This window comes from Mesoplodon densirostris, chromosome 12, assembly GCF_025265405.1.
Source record: "Mesoplodon densirostris isolate mMesDen1 chromosome 12, mMesDen1 primary haplotype, whole genome shotgun sequence".
Lineage (NCBI taxonomy): Eukaryota > Metazoa > Chordata > Mammalia > Artiodactyla > Ziphiidae > Mesoplodon > Mesoplodon densirostris.
The window spans coordinates 22,146,319-22,168,057 of NC_082672.1; the positions used below are offsets into that span (position 1 = coordinate 22,146,319).

General features: G+C 41.8%; 1 protein-coding gene and 1 long non-coding RNA gene across 3 annotated transcripts in view; one reads left to right on the top strand and one right to left on the bottom strand.

Moving 5' to 3' along the window:
• LOC132500081 (uncharacterized) overlaps positions 1-17,311 on the top strand; it is a 41,997-nt gene extending 24,686 nt beyond the window's left edge. The window contains exons 3-5 of one of the 2 annotated variants that reach the window (XR_009533968.1): positions 4,928-5,041; positions 9,165-9,357; positions 16,878-17,311. This is a non-coding gene — a long non-coding RNA (uncharacterized LOC132500081). The remainder of the gene's footprint in view (positions 1-4,927; positions 5,042-9,164; positions 9,358-16,877) is intronic. The other variant, XR_009533966.1, reaches the window with a different exon arrangement.
• The window catches only part of AIG1 (androgen induced 1), a 238,728-nt gene that overhangs the window by 88,207 nt on the left and 128,782 nt on the right, over positions 1-21,739 (bottom strand). The gene's annotated exons all lie outside the window — the stretch shown is intronic.

A 21,739-nucleotide genomic window follows, 5' to 3' on the forward strand; every position in this document is an offset into this window, starting at 1 on the left:
GCTGGCTTCCCAGAAGCATCTAACTCAAAATGCAGATACTTTTGTTTCTTTTTAAGAAAGGAAGAAAGAAAGCCTTTTCTAATGATTTACTAACTCAGTAAACTGTGGACATGATAGAGACAGAACAGCAATTATTCACAACTGGCCCAGCAAAGCTGAGGCGATTTCCCAAGTACCTAAACAGGGTTCATTCCCCCCTTCCTCTTTATTATCTCATCAATCTACCAATCATTCCTGAATTTCCTGGTCTTTCATTTGAGCGAAATCAATCAATCAACCATGGTCATGTAATCCAAGGACTCGGTTTTGAAATTTAAGAAACTGTAGATTTTAAAATTTAGGTTGAAAATATAAGATTTGAGAAATGGCTGCAGTGTCAGGTAGAGCCTGCAGTGTCAGGTAGAGTTTGACTATGGTCCAAACCCTAAGGTGACATCAGAAGCACCTCAGGCTTCAGCCACTTTTACATGCTTTTGTCACATTCTGGGCTTCAGGGACAGGCGGGTTGGCTAGTGCTTAAAGTGGGGGGGATGTGAGACTCATGGACAGCACCCCTATCAGTGAGGACAGTACCTCGCTTTGCTCCTGGCTTCTGTTCTTGCCAGCTGCTCCATATACATTTTAGTTATTATCATTTGGCTCAGGGGACTAGCATAAGCTGGGGAGCTTCCAGAGCATCAGAAAGAGGGGGCATGGCCAGCATATCATTTTGAAAAAACACCATTTTACGTTTCTATGTTCATTTGCTCTACCTTTCACACATAAAAATGTATTGATGTGCTGTTTTTTTTTTTTTTTCTTTTTCTTTTTGCGGTATGTGGGCCTCTCACTGTTGTGGCCTCTCCCGTTGCGGAGCACAGGCTCTGGATGCGCAGGCCCATCGGCCATGGCTCACGGGCCCAGCCGCTCCGCGGCATATGGGATCCTCCCAGACCGGGGCACGAACCCGTATCCCCTGCATCGGCAGGCGGACTCTCAACCACTGCGCCACCAGGGAGGCCCCTGTTTTGTTTTTTGTGGTACGCGGGCCTCTCACTGTTGTGACCTCTCCAGTTGGGGAGCACAGGCTCTGGATGCACAGGCTCAGCGGCCATGGCTCACGGGCCCAGCCGCTCCGTGGCATGTGGGATCTTCCCGGACCGGGGCACGAACCCATGTCTCCTGCATCGGCAGGCGGACTCTCAACCACTGCGCCACCAGGGAAGCCCCGGTGTGCTGTTTTTAGATTAGAAACCAATGGAGTTGAAATGGAGCTGTGGAACAAAATGGCGGAAGGGCAGATGGGAAGAAAAAGAAAGCACCCTGTAAGGTAGGCAATCCTTTAAAAAAAAAAAAAAAGGAATCCAGAAAGCTTGTATTCTGCAGCAAAGGGAAAAGCAAAGCAAGGAACCAAATTATAAGCAGGTTATGGTGATAAAATAAGTAACCTATTTAAGATATTTGCCTTTTTAGAGAAGATGCCTAGAAAACAATCAATTTTTACCCCAAAAAGGAAAGCTATATTATAGAATTTAGGGGTTGGAACATCTTGGAAAAGAAAGTATTTGGAAGGTGATGGTGAGATATTTCCTTCAATGCATACACCTTGCCTTAAGGATAGGTGGCCTGCACGCACGTGTTTAGTAATGGCACAATGCCTGAACAAAGAGCTTTGGTGGAGGGCAGGATCTGTCTATGAATTCACCAGGAGCTGCTTAGCCTCAGCCCAATATTTTCTCTCTTACAACCTGATAGTCTCAGTTCTTCTTCCACCTTACCCTTAAAATTCTCATAAAGGTCCAGAAAAGTGATAAAAACATAAAACACTGGAAATTGAGAACAGTTGTCTACTAATTGCTAGAGCTTATATGAAAGTTTCATTAAACGCAGAGAAATGCAACAGACTGAGAAACACCACCAATGTTCTTTGCACTGTGCCTCCCCAATCAACCTTTCCCACAATTGCCAGCATAATCTTTCAAAACCTTAAATTTGATCTACATAAAACCTGTCCAAGGCAGCAAAGGGTCCTGAATGCCCTCATGATTAAACTGAGACTCTCCTGACTTGGCATCTAAGGCCTTTGTGGTCTGGTGTCTGACTACTTCTTCCTTTCATCCCCCACTGTCCACACACAGGTTGTGCAAAAGGCATATCAAGGAACTCACAGTTTATTTAATATTCCAGACTTTTCCTCTATCATCTATGCCTGTGCTGCCAAAGATAATAGCCACTAGCCATACATGGCTATTGAGCACTTGGAATGTGATTAGTTAAAATTGACCTGTGCTTTATGTGTAAAATACACACCAGATTTCGAAGACCTAGTATGAAATAAAGAATGCAAAATATCTCATCAATAGTTAAAAAATATTGGTTATCTGCTAAATGATAATACTTAAGATTTGTTGAATTAAATAAAATATATGACTACAGTTGATTTCACTTGCTTTTTTGTACTTTTGTTTAGTCTGGTTCATATTTGTGGCTTGCATGATGTTTCTGCTAGGCAATGCTGATCTACAGCTATGCCCACATTCCCTTTTTCACTTCGTCCATCAAGATGCAACTCCTCACCCTAGAAGACTCAGCTTCAGCATCACCTCTCCTGGGAAGCTTGCCTAGCTGAATTAATGCTCCTCATCATAATCTGTATTATAAAAAACATTAACATGGGGGCTTCCCTGGTGGCGCAGTGGTTGAGAGTCCACCTGCCGATACAGGAGACACGGGTTCGTGCCCCGGTCCAGGAAGATCCCGCATGCCGCGGAGCGGCTGGGCCAGTGAGCCATGGCCGCTGAGCCTGCATGTCCGGAGCCTGTGCTCTGCCATGGGAGAGGCCACAACAGTGAGAGGCCCGCATACCGCAAAAAAAATAACATTAACATGATACCTGACATTGCAAGCATCTCTTTAAGGTGTTGGTCTCCTCCACTAGATTGACTCTTTGAAGATAAAAACGCTTTCTCCAATATTTCTGCATGAGGCCCTGCCATTCTATGAATACTCACTTAATTAAATAAATGCCATTTTAAACTTGAGCATTCATGGTATTCATTCATTTACTCCCTAACACATATTCAGTGGGTACTTGCTATGCACTATGAGAGACACAAAGATGAAATATTATAATCCCTTATATTTGTATAATTTATTACAGTTTACAAAGTACTATTACGTCCAGTAACTTTCTTCAAAAAAACCCTCTGCTGGGTGTAGGCCATTTTATTTGTATTTCTCTTTTAGATGAGGAAACTAAGGCCCAAAGAGTTTAAATGACTTTCCCAAGGTCATGCAACGCTAGAACCCAAGAATGAGTTTATTGCATATTTAAGGAGCAACAAATTGTTCTGAGTGGCTGAAATGATGGGTGGCAAGATAGAGAGCTGGAAACACCTTAAGGAGTTGAACTTTCTCAATGTTCCTCTACTTTTAGCCAGTCCCTACCATCTTTATGAACTCTGCCACACCTGTGAACAACCTGGACTACTATTTTCTTAGTACTTTAAAAATGGATTCTATAATATATTGACTGATTTACATTACTTTTCATGTTAAGCAGTAATAACAATGGTTTGATATATACATACTTTTATTAAAATACAATAATATGATAGTATAGTATTCTTATTAATATACAATATATTCTTAATATATAATAATTTCTATGTAATATATACTATAGTTTTACTCTAATATGTGTAAAATTAATCAAACAAGGAAGCCATTAGAGGAGGAGGTTCTAATGCCAAAACCTAAGCCTATAAATGCCTCAAGGTTAAGTAATCAACACCTAAGAACAACAGATCACAAAGCCAACTAGGCTTTCCCAAATAAGGCAACTGCTAAAGTTACAGCCCATCAAATAATTCCTTGCTTTGTTTCCATGTCTTCTCTATAAAAGTCTTGCCCCAGCTCCCATCTGTGTGGTGCTTCTAACCACTTCTGGTTTGGCACTGCCCAATTCAAATTGATTTTTGCTCAAATAAACTCTTTTTAATATGCCTCAGTTTAGCTTTAAACATATATACTTATATTTTTCCTAATAAATAGTAAAATAGATTTGTAAGTAGTAAAAACATTCACCAGTATGTCCCTAAAATAATTTCACACATCATTAGGAATATCCATACCATCCTCTGGGAAACTGCTGTGTACATCAGGGATCCTTTAAAGGATTTTAAACCTGGAAGTGACATAATCAGGTTGACCCTGTAGACTTCTAGAAGCCAATCTCCTAATCTGAGGGTGAAAAGAAGGAAGGACGTTGGGATGAGAACTCTAGCAAATAGTAAGTTAAGAGAAGTTATGTGAGCTTGGAACCACATTTTAAATTACTAAATAAAATAAACACTAAGATCATGAAATGTCATGTAGAGTCTGATGTAATGTCAGTTTCTACCTCTGAATGAGGCCTTGTAAATGGGGCAGGCTGCATATGAAATGGTACTACATAATCCAACAAAGTTCTTCCATGACTATAGTCAAAAATCATTTTTCTGGGAGTCCAAATACCAGAAGCAACCAAACAATGAAATTATTATAAAAGGATTAAGAAAAAAAATTAAATGGTATCGGCCTGATCATTTTCTGCGGAGGGTGGTTTGCAAAGATGGTGTTATCTGATGAAATAAGAGTGACCAGTTGGCCAGGCCATGGTTGCCCAGCCCGTGTGAGACACACAATCAGTGACGTCATAGCAGTCTCCCCGTACGGCAGGAGTTGTAGCATCCACTACGTGTTCTAGTGGATTTTAAGGCATTAACTTGCAAATGTGAAATGTATATTACATGATACAATATCTTTTTTCCAACTGCCAACAAGCACCACCTATCTGTTCGGGATAGAACCCCAGAGAAGGTGGAAGAGAACTGGCACTAGGTTGTGGGAATGCTTTGTTGGGATTCCCAACTTGGGAAATATTAGCTGTGGAATGCTTCTTTCACAGAAAGAGACACCAAGGGGCTAGGCAAGTGGAGCTCAATTACACCTTAAGCTGGTGCCAGTGCTGGAATTAGAAGTTGAGTCTCTTCAGACTTCTTGGAGGCAAAGGTCTTCAAATGTGAGTAGTAAGTACAAATCATTTTTAAGTACTTTGTTCAAACTGCAGGAAATAGAGCTGCATTCTTCACGTTGCCTCACGGCCAAGTCCAAGGGCATTCCTGGAGTCAGGCCTTCCCTCCGCAGGAGGCACAGGGCCCACGTAGGGGCCTTCAGCTTCCTCTGGCTGGAAAGATCACAGTTCCTCCCATCTGGGTTTCTACCACGGTGTTGGTGTGATCCAACAGCTAAAAAGATCTCGGCCAAGCATCCTTCAAAATAATGTCTCATGAGGCCACAAAAGCAACTTTCGACTTCCCGGGAATAAGAATTGAACTCTTAAATTGAGAATAAGTTGGTGTTTTACACTTGAAAGGGAAAAAACCACATTTTTAAAAAGCTAGCTCTACACCTACACAAAGAGGCAGATGAAAGTTACCTTTGTTTTCCCTGGTCCCCAGACCACACCCATCAATTTGGTGACAATCATTTCTTTATTGGTTTTGAGCTTCCGACAGTCCCCCGAGGCCAGAGTCCTCAGAGTCTCTCTCATTTGTGTAAGGAAAGGAGGGTCCTATCCCCATAATGGCTGCCCAGGTTCTCTTTCCTGCTCCTCAGCTGTTCTCTCCTTCGTGTTGGCCTATGGCTCTTTGATGCTTCCGTCTTTCTACATACTCTGCTGGTTTGGGTGCCAGCAAGGTCCCACATCCCCATGCATTAGACATTGTCATGGTGCCCACCACACACACAGTCCCCCCCCAGGGCCACCATCTTATCCAGCCCCGGTTAGAGGGACAGACCCATGTAGCCACATTTTGCACCACTTAACCCCACACCCACGTTGGCCTCAACTGATTGGATCAAGGGTGACCGCTTCATTCTAGAATAGTCTGCTCTGTAAATAGGCCTAGTGCAAAAAGTCAAGATACAGCCCATCAGATTCTCTCTTGAGGGCCTACAGTGGTTATATTAGGTGATGGGGAAAAGTAAACGATGAGAAAGCCAAAAAGGGGAGAGTGAAGGTTTTCAGAGCTCATTCCAAGGAGTCACTGGAGGTCTGTGGATGTAACACAAGGGCCGGATGTAAGAGTGAGGGGAGGTCCACAGGGAGGAACCAAGCCCACACCCACTTTATTCAGACTATTTCCATTTTTATCAGCTTTAAGTATAAGATGTTGCTTGAAGAAAAGTTTTTGCTGCTTAAAAGTGTTTGAAAATCATAAAAAAGAGAAAAAATAGAACCAAAGAAGCTTAAGGAAGCTAGATAATAGCTATCTAACAGGTGAAGGAGGAGAAGTGGGCCCTGGGAGAATGGCCATTAATGCAGACCACTGATTCAAGAGCCATGTACTTCTGTTCTTCTGGGGCCCCGGCTCTTCCTGGCTGCCCCGGGGCCCAGCATATAGTAAATGGCCACACCCCGCACCCCACTTCCTCCCCCCATCCAATCACTTAAGGCAGCTGAGTGAGTGGTCCTGCATCTAAAGAACCTGTTAAAGGAGCACCAAGCTACCCAAAAGATTTTAACTGAGAGATCACGGCTCTTTTGGCATATAATGGAAGGACTTGACCTCTGCATCATCATACAGGTATTTTAGGCCCTAAGAGTTGGTCTATTTTTTGCCTTTTTTTTTTTTTCTAGTCTCATAATCTCTTAGGTCAAAGAATTTAGGAATCTCCAGATCCCAGATTGGAGGACACTTGTAGGATACCTCTCAGTGCTGCTTTCTAAAGCCCTCCTCCCGATGCCAGTTGAGTTGGATGGGGGTGAAGGAAGGGCCCAGGGCAGAGGCATTGGCACTGCTGTGATGGCTCCTTTCCACTAGACACCGTGCTCCGTGTGGCAGGGCAGTGCCTGGTTTCTCTCTGTATCCCAGCACTTAGCCCAGTGCATGGTGTACGGCAGGCACTGAATAAGCACTTATTGACAGGCTGACTGACTGACGGACTGACTCCAGGTAAGATTCTTGCTTTCTGGGACAACCCTCCTACCTCTGAGAAGTCTACTATCTTTGTTCAAGTCTTAACTCAATGACAGAAATTCATACAGTTAATTATTTTTCCACAGGGTACTAGGTTATCTTTGGAAATAGGATGCTTGGTGGCCTGTCCTGACATCCCAGAGTTTCCTTAGACAGAATGTGAATTAACTGCCCCTCTGTAATTCCATTAATTTTTTAATGGTTACCTAAGTTAAGTAGTTTCTCTATAATTTTCATAAAATTATAAAAATTCTGAGGCCTAAGCATTTCAAATTCAATGAAAGTTAACTGCCTGTATTTTCATCTCTGAAAGCTCATGCTGAGATAAAAGTCTTCGGTAAAAATATTCACAGCAGTTTGCAGAATTATTTGAGCAATTATTGAATCCAAAAAAACGATCTCGAATTAAAAAGTTAATGGAGAAGGGGATCTAGAACTGTCATTTTAAGGAAAGCTTGTACAGGTGTGACTTTTTTTCACTACACCAGAGCACTTCTGTAAGTCAAACAAGTGGATAAATATCAAAATAGAAGAATTCAGAAAATTATGACTGAGTTCCTCTGTTACCACCATTCCAAATGATCTCTTTTCAGACAAGGCACTTTCTCTTAAAGAGATTTTGAGTAAAAATTTAAAAAAACTGTTTTGACAAAACTTATTTTTTCCATTCTTTTAACTGCAGATACTCATAAGAAAATCTGTATATTTTTATTGACTATAAAACAGTTACATAAACAAGTATGCCAAAAGAGATAGTCATGCCACCTTACCTTAGAATATATATAAATTTGCTTCTCAAATTGGGACAGAAGAAGGAAAAAGCTAGACAAAATTGTCCCAGACATTCTGGAGTTTGGAGAGAGGCAGCCAAAGAGATTGATTTTAAGTATTTTACCATGTCCAAGTTGTAAGCAGATACCTGGCTTTCACAATATGCATGTGTAAAATTTGCTTCTTGTGCCAAATTAAAAAAAATATATATCAAATAATCTCCTTTTGGGCAAATCAGGCTAAAAGAATCAATGTGAAGTGTCAAGGGAAAGTTATGTGTAGTTTTAGAATCTTTACTGCTACAGACTTGATGGTTTTAATCTCCCAGTTCTTAAAAAAAGCAAAGTCAATGGGAAACTTTGCCATACAGTTTAAGGAACTTTTGGCTAACTGAGGAGGCAATGGCAGTATTTAGTTATTGGCAGAGCAAAAGTGACTTTCATTCAGTCATTTATTCATTCAAGCAGTGTTTACTGAGTTCCTCTTATGTGCAGATCCTCTAAGGCAAAGAGGCCTGAGCCAGATGTATTTGCTGCCTCCCCTCCCCCACCCCCTACCGTGGGATGCCTACAACATAAACCTGATGGACCTCACTATAAAACAGAGAGCATCCAGGGCTCTAGGATAGGAATGTGACATGTTTAGAATTTAGGAGGTAAAGGGAGCGCTTCTCACTGGACAGCCTGGAGAAGGCTTTTTGTAAGAGGTCACCTTCAGCATGAAAGACAAAGTGGATTTCAACAGTGGGGACAAAAACGAAGGATGTACAGTCAGGGAGGGGCACAGAAGCAAAGGCACAAGGGAAGACAGGACAGCTGGGGAAGCGGTCGAGTTTGCCGAGAACCTGGTGTAGATAAAGGACGGCGCTTGAAATGAAGTCTGAACAAATAGATTGGACCCCAAACAGGGAGGCTCTTAAATGCCATGCTGGGGAGTTTTACCTCTATTAAGTGGGCACTGGGAAGTCCTTAAAGGGTCTTGAGGCAGAGAATGGTTTAAGAGAGGTGGTTCCAGAAGATTAATCTGGCAGCAGCACATAGACTACAACAGAGGGGAGAAATACCAATCAAGACAGCATTACTATCCTCCCAGTGACAGGGACTGAGGATAGCGTTGGGGGCAGGAGGAAGGAAAATTAAAGGACGATCCAGAAAACATGGAAGGCAGACATTGGGATGGTGGGAAGGAAAGGAGAGGGAACTGGTATTTATTGAGGACGTACTACATGTTACTCTAACACAAAACAATACATGACACGGGATGAACGTACATCCTGCTTTTCTTGGCACAGTCTGAGTTTATGCCTTGCTTTCTTTTTCTTTCTTTCTTTTTTTCTTTTTCTCCCTTCCTCCCTCCCTTTCTTTTCTCCCCTCCCTCCCTCCCTTTCTTAAGGTGCTGGAAGGATACTGAAGCAGTTGGAGATGTTGGCTGGAATTTGGGAGCAAAATCACACTCTAGTTACAGATTTGTGAGCCTTCCAAATCAACAGATGCAGGACCCTGGGACTGAATGACATCGCCAAGCATGAGACTGCAGGACAAAGGTCACAGCTCAGATGCCTGCAGCGGCCAGGCAGGTAACACACGTGAGTGAGGTAGGAGTGGAAGAGGGAGGTGTTTGTGAGGATTATCCTAATTTCTCCCAGAAAGTATTTGCAATTTTATTGAAAAAACACAGTCATTAAAACAGTAGTCTATTTCTTAATTAAAGCGGGCAACTACAGCAATTTCCAGTAATTTAATTAAAAAAATCACAATTTATTTACAGAAATAGTAATTTGTGAACGATAAGCCTTGCTTAATAGAACAGAAAATGATAAACTGTAGTCGTTCAATTTTTGTCCACATTTTTATCTTAGGAGAGGCTTCAAATGAGAGGTTTTTAAAAGTGCAGTTAGTGCTTATCAAAATCACTAGCTACATGCAAGTATGTTAAAACAACTTGCTGTGCCTTTTTACCGTCCTGAATAACAGCCAAGCAAAACTCAGAGACTATTGTCATGAACCTGTAAGCGGGGCTGGGGAGAGGGTAGAGGAAGATGGGGAGAGCACAGGGGTGGAGGTAAAGAGTGGAGAGCATTTCAAAAGGCAATACGCCCAGGTTTCCAATTCCAGTTCATTTATATTAGAAAAATTTATTAATGAGAACTTAAGTTACTAGTCTCGTCATTGCTTCATACTTTTAATTCTAAGCTAATAACCACCTCACCAGTGGTTCTCAGACTCTTCCTAGCATGAGATTTCCCTGGAATTGTTTACTGGGAGGATTCATTACCACACAGACTGTGGGGCCACATCTGTAGCTCTAGGATGGGTTGTGACAGTTTGCATCTTTAACCAGTTCCCAGGTGATGCCGATGCTGCTGGTCCGGGGACCACACTTTGAGAACCTCTGATCTACACACCAGTGAATACGCTAGACAGGGACTGGCTGGCTTCTGTCCTTTTCAGAATTACCGTGGAGCACAAACATGCACTCAGGCTCTGTTTCTCATGGCACTCTGGAAAATGATTCAATGACATGGCTTCAAACAGAGGTCCAACTTTTTGCCTCATTGTCTGTGTTCTGAATCCAACCTAGTTTAATATTTTGGAAAATGTTACCCTTTTCTGTACCGAGCAAAGTAAATATTTTGTCAGTTGTTAAGGATGAGCTACAGAGTAAGACCTGAAGATGTATCCAAATTCAGCAGGAAGGCTTGGAGCTGCTTTGGAACTTTTTCCAGATTGTGATTTGTAATGTATTTCAGAAGCCAGCAGAAATACCAACCACTCAATCTATTAAGAAAAGGCTGAATGAACCTTTTCACAGAGATTTTTTTTTTCCACACCAACTCTCATTATGCCTGGCAAAGAAAGGAGAAAGGAGAGACAAAATGCTTTTCTGTCCATAGGATTTCATCTGAGTATTGTTCTCACATAAAGAACTTAGTAGCAGAGTTTTAGAATTGGAAGAAATTTTTAACAATCCCTTTTTGACAGCTGAAATAACTAAGGCCCAAGAAAGGTAAATGTCATTTGCCTGAGGACCAGACAGTGGCAGAGCTGGAGTTGGAATTAAACTCAAAGGCTCTTGATTCCTGGGCCAGCACTTCTCTTACTATAACATACCACCTCCACACAGTAGAATTGTAAGAAACTGATTTAAAAAGCAAATAAAAACAATACTACCAATAATGCATTTTACACTGCACTTTCACTGACAGCTCCTAAGCCAGTTGGTTACTGATGGCTTCGCCTACTAGTGAGAGGGCTGGGGGCGCAGACAGAAGGAGTCCTGGAGGGTGCTCTTCTCAGCTTCCTTCCTAAGAATTTCCAGAAGCATCTTCCAGTGTGGTGCTTTGGGTCTTGAACATGGTGTATGGACTAAGACGGTAGAAATATAGCCCTCAACACGGTAAAATTCACATTTTGACAAAGAAATATGTGGGGGAAGATTTATAGAGGTCAAGGGATCTTACAGATCATCGGGGTCATACATCTCATGTATAGGTGAGGAAATCAAAGCTCTCAGGAGTCAAGGAAATTGCTTGGGTGCTCAGTCTATTTAATGGCACAGCTCATGCCTGACTCCTGATCTCTTGCCCTGTTGCATGTTACTATTTCTACCTTATTAACCTGTCTACTGTAGTATGGTGTGTTGATTTTTTTTCTTTTGGCTACATTGGGTCTTCACTGCTGTGCGTGGGCTTTCTCTAGTTGCGGCGAGTGGGGGCTACTCTTTGTTATAGTGCGTGGGCTTCTCATTGCGGTGGCTTCTCTTGTGTGGAGCATGGGCTCTAGGCACATGGCCTTCAGTAGTTGTGGCATGTGGGCCCTAGAGCGCGCAGGCTTCAGTAGTTGTGGTGTGTGGGGCTCAGTGGTTGTGGCTCACGGGCTCTAGAGTGCAGGCTCAGTAGTTGTGGCGCACGGGCTTAGTTGCTCTGTGGCATGTGGGATCTTCCTGGACCAGGGATTGAACCCATGTCCCCTGCATTGGCAGGCAGATTCTTAACAACTGTGCCATCAGGGAAGTCCCTGGTGTGTTGATTTAAGCCAGAAAAATGCATGCTTCACTGTGAGTCTAGATCCAAAAATACTAAATCTATTCAACATTAAGAAAGTAATTATAATAAACATTTCTCAAGTGTTGGCTATGCCAGGCACTGTTCTAAGCACTTTACATGGATTATTGCATCTAATGTCATGTCATTGAGGAGGCTAGAATACCATAAGGTAAGAAATGGAAATGAAGAATGAAATGAAATAATGAATGTGAAGCACTTAGCTCACAGCCTATGTTGTTTTCCCAGGATACATGGTTGTCTATTAAATGCAATAATCCAAGGTAGGGATTTAGAACAGCTCTTGGCTCACAGGGCATACTAATACTAGCTGTTATTATCACATTTCCCCCTATTTCTTCATGTGGAACAGACCAAAGAAGTTGGATCTAGATGAAAGTTATGAGCCATACAAGATTCAAACATAGGTAATATCCCAGGGAACCAGTTGCCACCAGTGGAGACCACAGAGACCACAGTGTAGCTTGGACCAAAATGCTCTCAAAGGCCAAATGCTGAAGCCAGAGACCACAAAAGAACAGAATTAAACAGGTTTGTATTGGGCACTGGTTTCAAAGAGCTCAGAGGGTTTACCGCCCATCTCCTCATCAATCTTAACCACAGTCAAGTTGGAGAGGAAAGTGAACATAGTACGAAGACCTCTTTCATATGAAGGCAGTTTGCAAAGACAAAACTAATCACTCAAAGCCAGTGGTGAGGACCCAATTTCCTTAATAAGAATGTACCGATCTCCTGGTGGAGGATAAGAATGTCACCATTAATTAAGATGAAACAACAACAATACTACTCAATAAAGCACTCATGGCAGGTAAACTGCCTTGTAAACTGCCCACTTGGGAGTGCTTGGCATACCAGGTGCTTGCACACTGGCAAGAAACAAGGGAGATCCAGACAGAGTCCACCCTACTGCTACCCACTTCCTCTCCAACCTGGCAACTAGAAAGGATTCATTCTGTTTTTGTTACAGAGGAGTAAATGAGGATCAGTGAGTGGAAGTTGCATGAAGGTAGATTTTGGCTCAAGATAAAAGAGAGAACTTTAAAAAAAAACTAGTGGTGTCCAATGACAACTGTGCTGCTGGCTGAGGTGGTGTGTGCTTTGTGGGTGACCAAGAAGAGGGAGGCCCAGGAAACACTCACAGGGTGTACAGTTATCGGTATAACAATTTCCATTGTCATTGTGATCATTTTCTTATTAGCATTCCATCACATGGATATGGGCATTGATTAGAGTTGAAAATGTTTCCACCAAGAGAGGCCACAAAACAGGGGATTGTTGTTCTTAGGCCAAACTTGAGTTTGAATCCAGGTTCTGTTGTTAACTATAATTATGTGAATTCTGTTGCTCTGAGTTCTGATGCTGTGGAAAGTACCACTTCTATTTAATTAATTTTGAACAACAATACAGGATCTGTATTCAGTGCCTTGCAGTTCACAGAGGTTTCCTCAGAACCAAAGGAGGTGTCAGTTAGGGTCGAGGAGTGAAATTTGAGGGAATAGGATTAAAGCAGCAACTTCTGACAAGATTTTTAAAAAGCTGAATCCCTCTTTCCTACCTGAGGAAAAACTAAAACTGAAATTGGTAAAAGGGTAAACAGAATCAGGGGTCCGAAAGCACCAGAGGTTTAGGAAAACAAGAAAAGATATGGTTTGCAAAATATTGAGAACAAATAAGGGATCCTCAGGATGCCTATTTTTTAAGAATCATTACCTGAGGTAGAGGGAACAGTTTATGTTCTGTTTAGACTCAAGTTCTGGTGGATGGGAGGACAACCTGGCTACTTTAAAACATTGGAAGCAGGTTTAGAGGAAGGCAGAAATCTGCAAAGATTTGTAAAGACATATGTCAGATACCTCCTTCAAGGACAGGAAGTTGGGCAGGAGAGTTGGGTCAAATACAGGCAAATTTCCTACTTGGAAGAGGATAGTAACAATGGGGAACATATGATATTATGATATTTTATTCTATTTTTGACAATGGAAAGCAACACCAGCATGTGGGAAAAGGTAATTCAAGGTGTTTCCTGGATTGGCTGACAGTAGTCATGGATAAATTGCCCTCTTTGAGTCAGTTAATGTTGGTGGTGAAAGCAAGGTGACAGGAGCATGCTCACAGGTTGCAACTTTTCAGAGCTCAAGGTACTCTCAGAAGAAGGCTAACAGGTTTCTATTCAAAGGAGAGTAAAGGTGTTCCAAAAAATCCCACAACTGGATGGAAAAAAAAAATCCCAAATGAGGACAATACTAGCAGTAAATATAAGTTAACATCTTCACTCTATAAAGAGTTCATTCAAGTTGCTCAAGTAAGTGAATTCACAAATAAGAAAATGCAATTAGTAAAGACATACATGAGAAAATAAAATCACAATGAGATGCTGTATGCCTATGCCATGAGTGATGACAAGGGTATAGTGAAACTGGTGATCTCATGCATTGCAGGGGGCGTTGTAAATCGATACAGCCCTTCTAAAAGGAAAGCAATTTGGCAATAGGTATTGAGCCATAAACATGATTATACCACATGACCAGTAATCCCACTTGTGGAAATCTATCTTAAATTTAAAAAATATGTGAAAAGCTATATCCATAAGGGTGTTTGTTGGAATAGTGTTTAAAACATTACAAACTTAGAATGGGCATGGGATTTCAATTCAATTCAACAAATGAAAATTGAATACCTATAAGTAGCTGGGTATAATAAAGCAGAATTCCTTCCCTCAATAATGCATAATCACAACTTAATGCCTGTCCTCTTTTCAATAGTATGAAACCATTGGAAAGGAGGCCATGGAAATACATTTTAAGGGATTAAAATGTGTGTGATATATTAAATTAAAAAAGCTGTAAACAAGCATTGTATTTACCACAATGTTTAGGAGAAAAAACCAAGCAGGAAGTAAACTAAAACAGTAACAATGATGGAATAATGGGTCATGTTTTCCTTTTCTTGACTCTAATGTGGTTATAGTACCTTTAAAATAAAGACAATAATAAACAAGAAGAGAAACACAGAAAAATGAGGTGGTGATTGAATAAAGATGAAGATTAATGAGGAAAAGTACTAAGTATACTTAAGAATTTTTATTTATTTAAAAACTGCTTTTAGTTGTATATCTTTAGCAATTATTAGTACAAATGATTTGTTAGTTCAATAAACTGTGTTATTTTAGTGGAAAAATTATGAGGGTTCTAAACCACAGATTTATTGAATCTCCCTCATGGAGGCCTTATGAATTTCACATAAATAAAAGTTACTCTGAAGCATGAGCTTACACAGTTCTGCTACCTAAAAATGATAGGCTAAAATTCACTCCAAAGTGAAGAAGAGATAAGATTCTGGTGTCCTAACCAAGATGGGCAAAGCGGTTTCCCCTGGCAAGGAACTGCTGCAGGCAATGGAGCAGTGTAAGGAGGAGAAGCCATGTCCAAGAGCAATGGAGGCCCACGGGAGCAGGGGTTTCCCAGGTATTGTGAGTCCCTAAGTTAACTGCTCCAATTCCCTGGACCTTGCTCTTCCCAGGAGACCTGAAGACACTGTGAGTTCAACTAACACTGTGATTCAAATACCCACAGCATCAATCTTTGTGGGCTTTTTAAAAAAAATAGCGCTGTTTCGAGGCTACATAAAAGTCTTTTTCAAACGTGGCCATGAAAGTTCTTGGGTTTCTCTCTTTTTAAAAAATATTTTAATTTTATTGGAGTATAGTTAACTTACAATGTTGCATTAGTTTCAGGTGTACAGCAAAGTCATTCAGTTATACGTATACATATATTAATTCTTTTCCAGATTCTTTTCTCACATAGGTTATCAGAAAGTTCTTGGATTTTTCTTTACCTTGAACCAAGCACGTTTGGATTTGAGCTTGTCGTTCTACTTCTCACCTCCGGGCTCTTTAACCCCTCAGATCCTTTCTACTCTTCTATGACAGTGGTCATCCAAAACCTTGCCTTCTCTCCATGATGCCAGGTGAGCACAGGTGAATTTAATTCATTCACTTGCCACTGGTTGCCATGAGCTGTTAGAATTGTATTCTAGTTATCAGCTAGGACTTCTCTGCATCTCACCTAATCTAGGTTAGATAATCAGTTCCCATTTCTTCCTATTTCCTGAACCCCACTCCCAGGATCAACTTACGTATCAACAATAGTTCTTTTTTTTTTTTTTTTTTGCGGTACATGGGCCTCTCACTGCTGTGGCCTCTCCCGTTGAGGAGCACAGCCTCCGGACGTGCAGGCTCAGTGACCACAGCTCACGGGCCCAGCTGCTCCACGGCATGTTGGATCTACCCGGACCGGGGCACGAACCTGTGTCCCCTGCATCGGCAGGCAGACTCTCAACCACTGCGCCACCAGGGAAGCCCTCAACAATAGTTCTTGAATGCAGGCAATTGAAACTGACTCTGATCATCATTAACCCAACAACAACAACTAGCAATTTCTGGAAGGCTATCAGGGGCTCACAGGACTAAATGGAGTCTGAAGGATCCTGCTTGTAAAGTGCCAGGAACAAGAGGTCTAGAGGTGTGGTCATGGGAACTAAGCAAGATCTCACTAACAAGCTGGTTCAAGTTTTGTGTTAGAAAGAAACTATGAAAAATTAGTGAAAAGTATAAAAAGATCTTAATTAAATACGTGTAGTATTGTATAATGAAAGAGCCCACTGTTGACTATTAATTGTGGTTTTACCTCTAATTAGTTGTGTAACCCTGCAAAAGTTATTTTACGTTTCTGAGCCTTAATATCACCCTCTGTAAAATAAAGAACCAGGTTAGAGATGGTTTAAACTATGGCTCCCTTCTAGCTTTCATGATCCTTGAGTCTATTCCAAGAGAGACCCTGTCTGAGCCCCTCCTCTCCTGCACCCATGCACGTGGGGAAAAACACTGTTAGGGAAGAAGCAGAGGCCACTTCTGTTAAAACACAATACAGCCACAGAATCCTTCTCAATATTCCAGATATCTACTACCCATCGGTTGGAGTTTGCATGTAAGGGGAAATAAATTTGCCATTCCTGGTCTGTAGTATATTTTTCTGCTTTCACAGGATGAGCTAAACCAGAAAAACCAAGATATCCTAAGAGCATCAGAGAAAGTCTTTGCTCAAAAGAATCTTCAACACCAGCTGTTGTCCTGCTGCTAACCATCAGTTCAGCTTGTATGATCTCCCTGGTAAACGACTACAATAAGGTATCATCCCGTCAGCCTGAAAGTTTTGTTGTATAGTTCAAACACATTTTAGGAGCGCTCAGCATGGCATTCATCATTCAGTTCTTACAGGCCTTGCCTTTTGTCCTCTGTTCTCCTTGTCCACACACCTGATGCCTGTCCACTTATATTCTGCTGGAATCCTCCAAACTGAACATAATGAAGTTGAGGGAAACCTAGAAAAACCCGAGTCCAATTCAGTTGGTCTTAATAATCAAAAGAATCTGGAAAAAGCAATGTCAGAACTTTGTATAATTCAACCAGGAGACGGTAAGGGAGGAAGAATCTACTGAAATAAAACATTTTTAAAAATGAAACAAGAGTCTTGGCAATTTCTCTCTTCCAAATCAAAAGATTCATCTCACTCAACAAGATGTATTAGGGTTAGATTTGCTACCCGTATCAGAAAGACTTGACATCTCAGTGCCTTAGAGCAGGGATTAGCAAGCTCCAATTTATCCTGCCACCTACTTGTGTAGATTAGAATTTTATTTGAAGACAGGCACTCATCTGTTTATATGTTGTCTGTGGCTGCCTTGGCGCTCCAACAGCACGGTCAAGCAATTGTGATAGAGATTATATGGCCCACAAAGCCTAAAACACTTATTATCTGGCCCTTTACAGAAAAAGTGAGCCTACCACTGTCTTAATAGTGTCAATTTAGTTCTCTCTCATGTAAAGAAGCCCAGAGGCCAGCGGCACAGAGGATTAGTAGTGTCATCAGGGAACGGACTCCTTCTACCTTTCTGCTTTGACATTTTAACTTTCATCGTCAAGAGCACCTTGTGATCCAAGTGGCTTCTGAGACCCTCATTACCATTTCTAAAATTCAGGCCAGAAGAAAGAGGGCAAGCAGAAGGTAAAGGGGGACCCCTCCCTGATGAGTCAGCTCATAATAAGAAGCCTTCCTGGAAGTTCCACAAAACACTATCACTTCCATTTTATTTGTCAGAACCTTGTCATTTGTCTTGTCTAGCTGTAAAGGGGACTGGGAAATAAAGGTTTTTTGGTTTTGTTTTTTAAAAATTTCTGGTGGCCCTGTGCCCAGCTAAAAATAAGGGTCTATTATTTTGGAGAAAAGAGAGTGTGGATGCTGAGTTAGGCAAGTAGTAGTCGTGGCCATAAAACACTATGTAGTGAAATCACAAGTAGTAGATTCACAGGTAACCCATACCTTTTCCCTATACCTTACATGGTGGAAATTTTTAAAGAGTGAAGAATTTGTATTCTGACATCATAAATACTACTTGTTTTGTCTTATGTTTACCATTTGGTATGTATATTAGCCAATTATGTCAGTGATTGTCTTAGCCCATTCGAGCTGCTATAACAAAAGTAACAATACTATCATAGACTAGGTGACTTAAACAACAAACATTTATTTCTCATAGTTGCGGAGGCTGTGAAGTCCAAGATCAAGGTGCTGGCAAGATTTGATGTCTGTTGAGGACGCCATTCCTGGTTCATAGCCAGCCTTCTTCTCACTGGGTTCTCATGTGGTAGAGAGAGAACAAGGAGGCATTCTGGGGGTCCCTTTTATAAGGGCACTAATCCCATTCACGAGGGCTCCACCTTTATGATCTAATCATCGTCCAAGGGCCCTACTGCTAATAGCACCAAATACCATTTGAGGGTTACAATTTCAACATATGAATTTGGTGAGGATACAACCATTTAGTCCATCATAGTGCTTGATCAATTCATTCATTCAACAAGGCTTACTGGGGACCTGCAATGTTCCACACATGGTATGAGGCAAAGGCAAAGTGTGATGACCCCAGTTCCTGCCCTCAAAAAGTCTGAGTCAGCAAGGGAGACAGATAAGTTTGTGGACACTGGTATTTCAGGGAGAGAAGTTTCCTGAGGAGGTAGATATTGGCATATCATGGAAAGCACACAGTAAGGTCTTAAGACTTGAGCTGAATGTTGAAGAACTAGTTGGAAGGAATTTGCTGGTGGAGAAGTGGGAGCAAGGGCATTCCAATATGAGGGAGCAGCATGTGCAAAGACATGGAGGAGAAAGAGAACGAGCATGGATAGCCTGGCTGAGCACAGGGTGTGCCAGGGGTCACAAGAGATCAGCTGGGGAGGTGGTCACACATCACTCCCAGAACAGAAGGAATCTTGGCACCAAAGTGCTAGGTTTCCTCTGGACAGTGGTGAGTAGGCACTGAAGGGTATCATGTGGGAAAGTGACATGAACAATCTGTGTTTCATAAAGATCATTCTGGTCATAGTGAGGATAGATTGGGGTGGGGTGAAGAGATAGGAAGACAGCAGAAGGCTTCCATTTACGTGTTTGCAATTATGCTTAAGTTAAAGTATAATCTTGTATTGTTGCATGAGAAGATCCATTCACCCCAAAGCTAATTAATAGAGAGATACGATGAATAAAAATAACCTGTATTTCATTTAATCCTCCCAGCCCTCCTGTGAAGTCCCACCTTACACATGAGGTAACTGAGGCTCAGAAAGGTTAAGTGGTTTATCTGAAATCTCGCAACTAGTAAGTGGCAGAGTGGGGCTTGCATTAAGGTTTTCTGATCCCAAGTCCAGTGCTCTTTTTACTGCATGTTGAGAGCAACAAGCATTCCAGATTCAACCTGTCACCCCTAAATCCAGGCCAGGCAGTACTATTTGCATGTCTTGGCAGTAGCATATCTTAGTGGCATTAAATGTAGGAAAACATGGAGGCATTTCCTTTCAGTTACTTTGTGAGGTAAGATATCAAGAGTATTTTATTAGGTTTTGGCAAATTCTCTTAATAGGAAAAATCAACCATATATTTTATTATTCTTTGTTCAGTGCTGTGGCAATTATTCAAACACTCATGAAAGATCTATGTTTCTCTACGGTTCCAACTTTCTATCTGATTATAGCCCATCTTTCCTCGTTTACGTGGGGAGCCAAAAAGATTCTCAAAACAGACTTGTTTGAAATCTCAAATCAACAAAATTAAATAATATTTTTAAAATTTTCTCATAGATTTTTGTCTTTTCAGAAAGAACTTTCCAGATAGCTGTTCTCATCCACACCCTGTCAAGACACTTAAAAACCTGCATTGTGGGGGCTTCCCTGGTGGCACAGTGGTTGAGAGTCAGCCTGCCGATGCAGGGGACACGGGTTCGTGCCCTGGTCCGGGAAGATCCCACATGCCGCAGAGTGTCTGGGCCCGTGAGCCATGGCCGCTGAACTTGCGCGTCCAGAGCCTGTTCTCCACAACAGGAGAGGCCACAACAGTGAGAGGCCTGTGTACCGCACACACAAAAAAACAAAAAACAAAAAAACAAACCTGCATTGTGATTGCTAGTTAGTTTCCTTGTCTTTTTCTCCACTAGACAGTAAGATCCTTGAGGTCAGCAACAGGGTATTTATTTATCTTTATACCATCTCCAGGCACAGTAATTGGCACTTGATAGCCCACAATAACTGTTTGTAGATTAATTAATAACATGGAGCAACAATGTAACTAAACACATACAATTATATTTAAAATGGCACTGCAGTAGATTGAGCACATTAAAAATAAAAATCTACCTTCACTGTAATTTTCCTGCAAAAAATCAAAAGCTCTAGGTAATGCTTCAGGGGTGTGGAATTCAGAGGGGATGTTTAGGGGTCTATTTTGCTGTTTGTTTAGACTTAAGACCACAGTGTCTTTTTAACAAGTTGATCCAGAGATGGCTGCTTCAAGGTTCCTTTCCCTTGCCCCTCCATCACATCGCCTACACGAAGCCTAGGCTTTACAGATTAAGTCTGCTTTTCTTGGTTTAAAAGCAAAGTTTTTCTGCTTTCTTGAGTTGCTGTCTTAGAAGACCAGATGTTATGCTGGGCACATATGCTTTTAAAATTCACTTTGATTTCTATTCTTTGTCTGCTCTCCATGCTGTTACTTTACATTAAGGAGCCCCTAAAGTTTTGGCCCACATGGGAGCTAAACACAAGGAACCTCTTGTCCTAGGCATTCAGATCCAAAGCTCTCCTCCACTCACACAGCTTACCCTCTCTCCTCCAGAGCCCAGCAGCATACAGTACCACGCTTTCATTTTATGATTCAGTTTTGGGGACTGAATAGGTATAACTACAAAGTAATGAAACATTTTCACCAATAGATCAGAATTCATTATCTGGTCGGTCCCTTGCCCCATACCTGTCTGGAAGCCATCTTTCAGAACTGCCTCAGACCCTGTTCATATCCATACCCTCAACCAGTCTCTAACTCTAGAACAGTTCCTTCCACCCTGACCTTTCCCTCTTTCCTTCCATTTGCTTTAAGCTCAGTTTTTTTCTTTTCTTCTGCTCGTGAGCCCCCAAACCTGCACACCTTCAGAGCTCAGGGATGCAGAGGGGAGAGTCAGTGGGGCAGAGGAAGAAGGAAACCCCAAATCAAGCCTTGTGTGAAGCAATGGGGAGCTGAGGGCAGACCGACTGCCTTCTATGATGTGGTCGTCCCATCCGAGGTGGCCGGTGTGGAGGCCAGGGGACGGCTGAATACAAGAAGTGTAATGGCTGAGCTTCTAAGACTGTGCAGCGTTGCTGAGAAGAGAAGGTGGCGAGGGGAACAGCCAGAAGCATCAGACCAGATAGTTGGTTTTCAAGGATCGGTGGAATTTGAATTATCGGGGGCGGGGGGGTGGTGGTACCCAGTGCTTCTCAACCAGGGCAATTTTGCTCTCCAGGGAACATTCAGCCATGTCTGGA